General features: G+C 29.9%; 1 long non-coding RNA gene across 1 annotated transcript; it reads right to left on the reverse strand.

Annotated features, from left to right (window-relative positions):
- LOC109820281 lies at positions 3,840 to 4,417 on the reverse strand. The gene is made up of 2 exons (XR_002241792.1): positions 4,317 to 4,417; positions 3,840 to 4,167 (listed from the first exon to the last, which is right to left on the reverse strand). It is a non-coding gene; the product is annotated as an uncharacterized LOC109820281 (long non-coding RNA).

The following is a 7,029-nucleotide window of genomic DNA, read 5'->3' on the forward strand; positions in this document are numbered from 1 at the left end:
GGCAGTTTGTGCTCATTTTTTTCTTTAAACTCTTACATCCCGATTATTTTTTTTATGTTTGTTTAAATGAGATATACCCAATTTAAATTTTCATGTTGATATTTGAATTGACAAAAAACAAATATAATTTAAAAATAATTTGAATTTTCATATTATTTTTAACTGATATAAACCTAAGCTTTATTTGAGAAAGTATAGCATTGCAAAATAAAAAATATTAAAATAGTGTTATACAAGGAAGGTGAATATTTAAAACCAATATGGCAAAATGATTGATTTAAAGTATGTTAAAACGATGCAAAAGAGAATATGAAGTTTATTCCTAATCATTGATAGACTTCATAAAAAAATATAAATTAAAGATTAATACTAACTCTAGTATACTTTTATATGATAAAAACATCCACATAAGAATATAAAAGTACTGAAAAAATTCATGAAACTCCCTTCTAAAGATTCCAAATTTCACTCAAAATAATTAAACTATTCTATAAAATATTCATAAAATATTGTTTTTATTTCTTCTGTTTTATTTTTAATTGAGTTAAGATCAATCCTTCTTCAGGTTTATCATTTATCATTTCTCGGACAATTATAGAGTATTGTCTTCATCCTCTACATCAATTGTGACATCAGGCTAATTTTGTATTTTTTATGCTATTATCTTTCCTAGGCTCGTTAATTTTTTTATTTATGCTATTATCTTTCCTAGGCTCGTTAATTTTTTATCATCTTATTTAACTTTACAAAGAAGTCAAATGTACTTATGATGTTCAATTTTTTATCATCTTATTTAACTTTACAAAGAAGTCAAATGTACTTATGATGTTCAACACAAACTGCTTAAAATATAGACTTTGATTTTTTTTCTATTTTAATGAGAATAAATATTAATTTCATATATATAAAATTCTTTGTGTTTCTAATTTATTTCTTAAATAAATTAGAAGCTATCTCTTTATTTTCCTCTAAAATGAATTCTTCTGATGTGCATCCAATAAGAATTTCTGTTATTTCAATAATATTACCTTTGCTCTATCCCTGTCATTTTCCATAAAGATCTAAACTAAATACATGCATTATTCATTACCAATTTCTCTTAGATTATAATATTAATATTTAATTTGAAGAACACAGTATGGAATTTATGAATACTTACTAATTTTTCTTATGTCTTCCATGGAGATTTTTTCTTTGATTAGGATAAAGTTATTAAATTATTTTTTAATGTAACTCATTCAGTGCTTCATTAATAGATATGTCTTATGTTAATGCCAATTCAAGTGATTCATTGACGTTTTCTGAATTTTAGATTTATTTCCATCACTTTCCCATTTGCAATGGAAATAACTCAATTCTTTTAAAGTTATCTCTAAATATTCTAATAGTTTCTCCATATGTAATTCCTTGTATTCTTTTACCCTATAAATATTATTAACGTCAAAGATTAAAGTTTCTAAATTAAAATCAATTAATGCTAAGGTATAATATTATAGTGTTTTATCATTTCTATGGATTTAAACATCTATCAATTAATGTTACGAATGTATTTTGGCTACCCCAACTTATTACTAAAATTATATGAAATTACTTTAATTTATATAGTGCCGATAATTTTTAATCAATAATATTTTTGAAAATTTTATCCATTAACCGAATGTTTTTAATCAATTCTTATTGTTTTTGTTTACCAGTATCAACTTAGACTATTCTTAGATGCTGAAAATGGATAGTAAATCCCTAAATTAGAAATTTTAATATATATATATATATATATATATATATATATATATATATATATATATATATATATATATATATATATATATATATATATATATATATATATATATATATATATATATATATATATATATATATATATATATATATGAAAAATACCAAACAATTACACTTTTCTTTGCCAAGTTTTAAAATTTTAGCCCATTTTTGTGGTTTTGAACTTTGAGGGTGTGATTTGTAATTTTTAAAATTTTTGAAAGAGTTTTTTAAAAAATTTACTTTTAAGTTTGATAGTTGTAAATTCTATGTTTCATGTGTTGGTGGTAATTTTTTAAATGTTAGTATATTTCTTGTAACTCTAAAATTTTAAGGGTGTCTTTTACAATTATTAAAACTATAGATTAATTTTAAAAAATATTAAATTTCAGCGGTCTACCAATCGACGAATTTGATGTGTGCTAGTTAAAAATTTTGAAAATTTAGAGTTTTTTTTACGATTTTTAAATTTTGAAGGAGTTTTTTAAAATTTTTGAGGTTAATTTTGACAAATTTTAACTTTTTAGGTGTCTAAGGGTAATATCTTGAATTCATCTTATTTTATTTACAAATTTTAGAATTTTAGGGTGGCTTTTTATAATTTGAACTTTTGAAGGTGTTTCTATAATTTTTGAGATATTGAGGGTGTTAATTAAAAAAGTTAAATTCTTCAGAGGCTGCTATTATTTTTTTTAATTTTATATTTGTTATTTTAAGTTTTAAAATGTCAAAAATTTTAGGTGTCTCATGGTAATCTCTTGAATTCATTTGTGTTGTTTGTAAGTTTTAAAATTTTAGAATTTTAATGTGCTTGTCTGTAATTTAAACTTTTGAGGGTGTTTCTATAATTTTTGAGACATTGAGGTGTTAACTGTAAATTTTAAATTCTTTGCAAACTGATGTTAATTTTTTAATTTCATGTTTTTTATTTTAAGTTTTGAGACATTAGGATGATTTTTATAATTTTGAACTTTTCAGGGTCTTTTCTGCACTTTTAAAACTTTTTATGGTTTTTTTACAATACTTCATGTATTATAATATGTTATCTACTTGTAATTTCTTTATCTTAACAAACTAATATCATTTTTATGTTTTATATATTTTATTAATATTAATTTTTTTAAATTGTTAAGCTAAACATGGTTCACATAGGATTAGGATAAGATATGATTATGATTAGGATAGATTAAGATATAAATAAAATATTCAAAATAGTGAAGGGTAATATTGACCATTGAAAATTAGAATTTGATTATAGATAAGGTAGTTCAAACTATAAAGGGGTATATTTGTCTAAAAAAGATTTTCCGAACTCGTGCTTTTAAAGGGAGTATGATAAATGCGCCGAGAAAAGTTAAAAGCAGAGCTATGAATGTATAAAACAGAGAAAATATAAAAACTGCATCCTGAAACATGTGAGCAAAAGCAAACCCATAACCTTCCTATATGTACATCAAAGATCCTGGCATATACAATAAGAACATATATGATCAAAATCCAAATCCAATGATAATTACGCCTGATGAAGCCTAATTAACTCCAACTCCTAGCCTAATTAAGCCTAGCCCTAGCTAAATATATATATATATATATATATATATATATATATATATATATATGTGTGTGTGTGCGCGCGCTCAAACGCGCATGCATCTGAAATTTAATAAGTTGTTTTGGGGTTATATAGAAGATTATTGCCAAATATCAAGGACTAATTTCAAGGTTTTTAATATATAATTTCTTTTCCTATAAAACCAGCTTCATGAGCTGAATAAAGGGATGGTACTTTGTCAATATGTTTTGATTCAGTATGAGTAGAAAGCTGTTGCTTATGAAACCATGTTTCTATGTAGAACTTTATTAGTTGTCCTTTGTTAACTGTATGTTTTTTATATTAACGATTACAGAAGATGAGTTAGTATTTCCAAAAACAGTCAATTTGATCTTTTTTTGTAGAGACTAATTCCTTGTACAAGTGCAGCTGGAAAAAAAGAACTAAAACAAAAATGCCTTTATATTGTACATATTAAGCAACTTCTAAAAGCATTATTACCAAAAAATTGTTAGAAATCACAACATGAAAGATATATATTTCAGAACAAATTTTAAAAAAAATGTTAAAGAATTTATGTTCCCATGGAACCAAAGAGGCCCAATTCTCCCAAAACATTTACAAAGTTAAACCACGTCCTCCTTATTTCATAGCTCTGACAAACAATCAAAACCTACAAATGTAAATGTTAACAACTGACAGAACTCAACAAAGTCACCTGCTGGAAGCACTGAACAAGAGTTTTGCCATCAACTTCCTTTTGGTTGTTCACTGCTCATCCACAGTTTTGCCATTGATAGATACAAGCTCGGCATCGAAGATTAGCGTTGCTCCACCTGTCCATTACCATATAGATGTTATTAGATGATCACTCAAGATTTACTAGGTGATGCATGTTATCGTTTAATCCCGCAAAAGATAACCTAAGCCGATATCCAATACAGAACTTTAAGCCAAGCATTTTGTAGGAGTTCAATCTCTTTACCAGGAATTTTAGGAGGAGCTCCACGTTTCCCATAACCAAGATCTGCAGGTATCTTTAATCTTCTCTTTTCACCTAGGCACATACCAAGAAGCCCTCTGTCCCAGCCTAGATATAGGACATGGAGTCAGTTCCAAGATAATGAAATGTCATGCTAATTATAGTGTGCACCTCATATTGCTTTTGTACTACAAGATACAAACATACAGAATCATACTTCATTCGTCATAAAACGGTCTCTTATCACAATTTCGGAAGGTGTTGAAGTCTTTGGTTAGTAGTGTAATTACTTAGCAAGGGATTTGAGATCAACTGTTCGGAGATTTTAAAAAGACTGTATTTGTGATTTTGCATCTATTACAGAGTAGCCCGTAGAATTTACAAGTACATAAAATTGGAAGCTGATAGCACATACTGAGATTTATGTTCACTCTGTTTTTTTTTATTTCATATGCATTGATGTATCTCTAATTTAGTGCAATTTGCTTACTTTTCGAGAAAACCCATGTTTTCTGTGGTTTAAATTTGTTTAGGGTGACTCCTGTTAGAGGTCGAGAGTTAGGAGGTGATGGAGTTAGCCTTATTATATCAGCATTAATATCTGTAATAATGTGTGGTCCTTTAAAATAGTGGATATCTCATATATTTTCTGTGGAACAGTTTGCTATGTATTCGTATTACAAAGGTTTTCTTTTATTCAGGTTAAAACCCAGTGTTGCCCTTCCTAGGATCTAGTGCTGGCTATTCATGCAGCTCTGGAATCTTTAATCATTTAAACAAAATAATAATAATAATAATAAGCTTTTGTGTGAGCATGGTACGCAGACATATGTGCATTTCCCATCACAAAATGTTGCAACTTCTCTAATTAATCTAATTTCAGGATAAAAATCATTGGATAGAAATCATACGCAGAGGGCCAACTTATTTAGTATGTGAGCTCATTTATATTCAACAATCTAACGAAAAAGAAAATCAAAATCAGCCTTACTAATCTTGATACTTAATCTAGTATCATCCCACCCCAATGCAGAATGGCCTCCTAGCCACACAAACAACATTTTTGGAGTTGAGATGGTTAAGGTACAAATACAATAATGATGGAGAATGGAACCTTTAAATTGTTGATTTTCACTAACACCTAAATTTAATAATCACGGGAGCTTCAATTTAGAGTTTCAGCAGAATGGAGAGAAATAATGTCAACTGCATTAAACTTGAGGGTGCTTTCCATAGTGAGATTATTCTCAAGATCGAATATCATTATAAATTTCTTTGTTGTTATTGCACAATTCTTAAACAAGTCTAGTATTTCTTCCACAACGAGATTTATGAGGACAATAATGACAATTTTCATATTTGTTATTTGACTTTCTTTTATTTTAGTTTTGAATAAGAAAGATTTGGCAAGTTTGATCAGATCTTAATTTAGTTTTAATTGTGAGAAATTTGAGGGATTTTTCTATTTTGGATTTTGGGTCAAGTTTAGTAGTTAATCAGTTTTTAGTATCTGAGTGAGTTGAGGAATCTAATTGATTTTGAGAGATTTTGTAATTGCTCTATAAAAGCACTGTTGTAATCAGAATAAAAGAATAACGAAGAATTGAATGAAATATTTTGTTAGCTAATTTTGTGTTAAGCCGAATGTTGGTGTGAAGCCTCGGGTGTGAAACCCTAGGCCGAATTTTCTTCTCCTCTTCACAGTCGCCAATCTCCTCTTCATAGCCGACAACCTCCTCCTCACGCTATCCGACTTCTCTCCTCCAAACAGCCCTATTCTTCTCCTCCCCAAGCAGCCGTGCCCAGCCCTTCACCTCCTCCACTTGTTGTCCCCAACTCCATCTCACACAGCCGCCGCTCCTCCCTGCTTCTCCACCTACAAACAGCCCGCCAAAACCCCCTGCATCCTTCAACAAAGTCGCCGTCCCTTGCTCCACAAGCCACTGACATTCCCTTCCCTACCCTCCTTCCCACCGAGCAGCCCTACCAGCACTTCCACAAGTCGCGTCTCCTTCCCCTGTTCCCCTCCATCCTCGAGCAACACCGACACCCAACCCCGCCTCCCTGCCACCTCTACATCAACCGCAAAACCACCAGCTCACCGCCTGTGTCATTCCCTCTTCCGAACAACAACCGACCCTGGTCTCCTCCTCCTCCATAGCTACCTACCCACGGGTCATCACATCGCCCTCGCCCCGTCGACCTCGTCGTCATTCAGTTCGCCGATGTCGTCTTCGCTAGTTCGACATCGTTGTCGTCGCCAGTTCATCCGTCAACCATCACCACTTGATAGCCCAGTAAATTATTTTTTATTAATCTCGTTTTATTAGTTAACTGCATGAGTATTCTACCTCTAAACTCTTATCATATATTCACTGCTTAGATTATATTTGTGAGTTGAGAGTAATTGAGCATTTGACTGTTTAAATTTGATATTGATTGTAGAACTTGGGTATGATAATGAATATTGCAGCTTAATTGATTGAGATTGGAATTAATCATAACTATTGATGCAAATTTTGTTAAATCCATATGTTACATTAGTTGTTTTAAATTTAATTTTCTGCCAAAGATCATGAAATTTGGTGAAACGATGCATTATTCGATTTAAATCGTTGATTCTGATAGACCTTATGTCCCGTGTTACATCATTTTTGATATCAGAGCGTGGTTCTAAGTTAGGAAATTTTTAGATTAGTTTAATTAAGTCTTTTAT

This window comes from Asparagus officinalis, chromosome 8 (assembly GCF_001876935.1).
Source record: "Asparagus officinalis chromosome 8, Aspof.V1, whole genome shotgun sequence".
Taxonomy (NCBI): Eukaryota; Viridiplantae; Streptophyta; class Magnoliopsida; order Asparagales; family Asparagaceae; genus Asparagus; species Asparagus officinalis.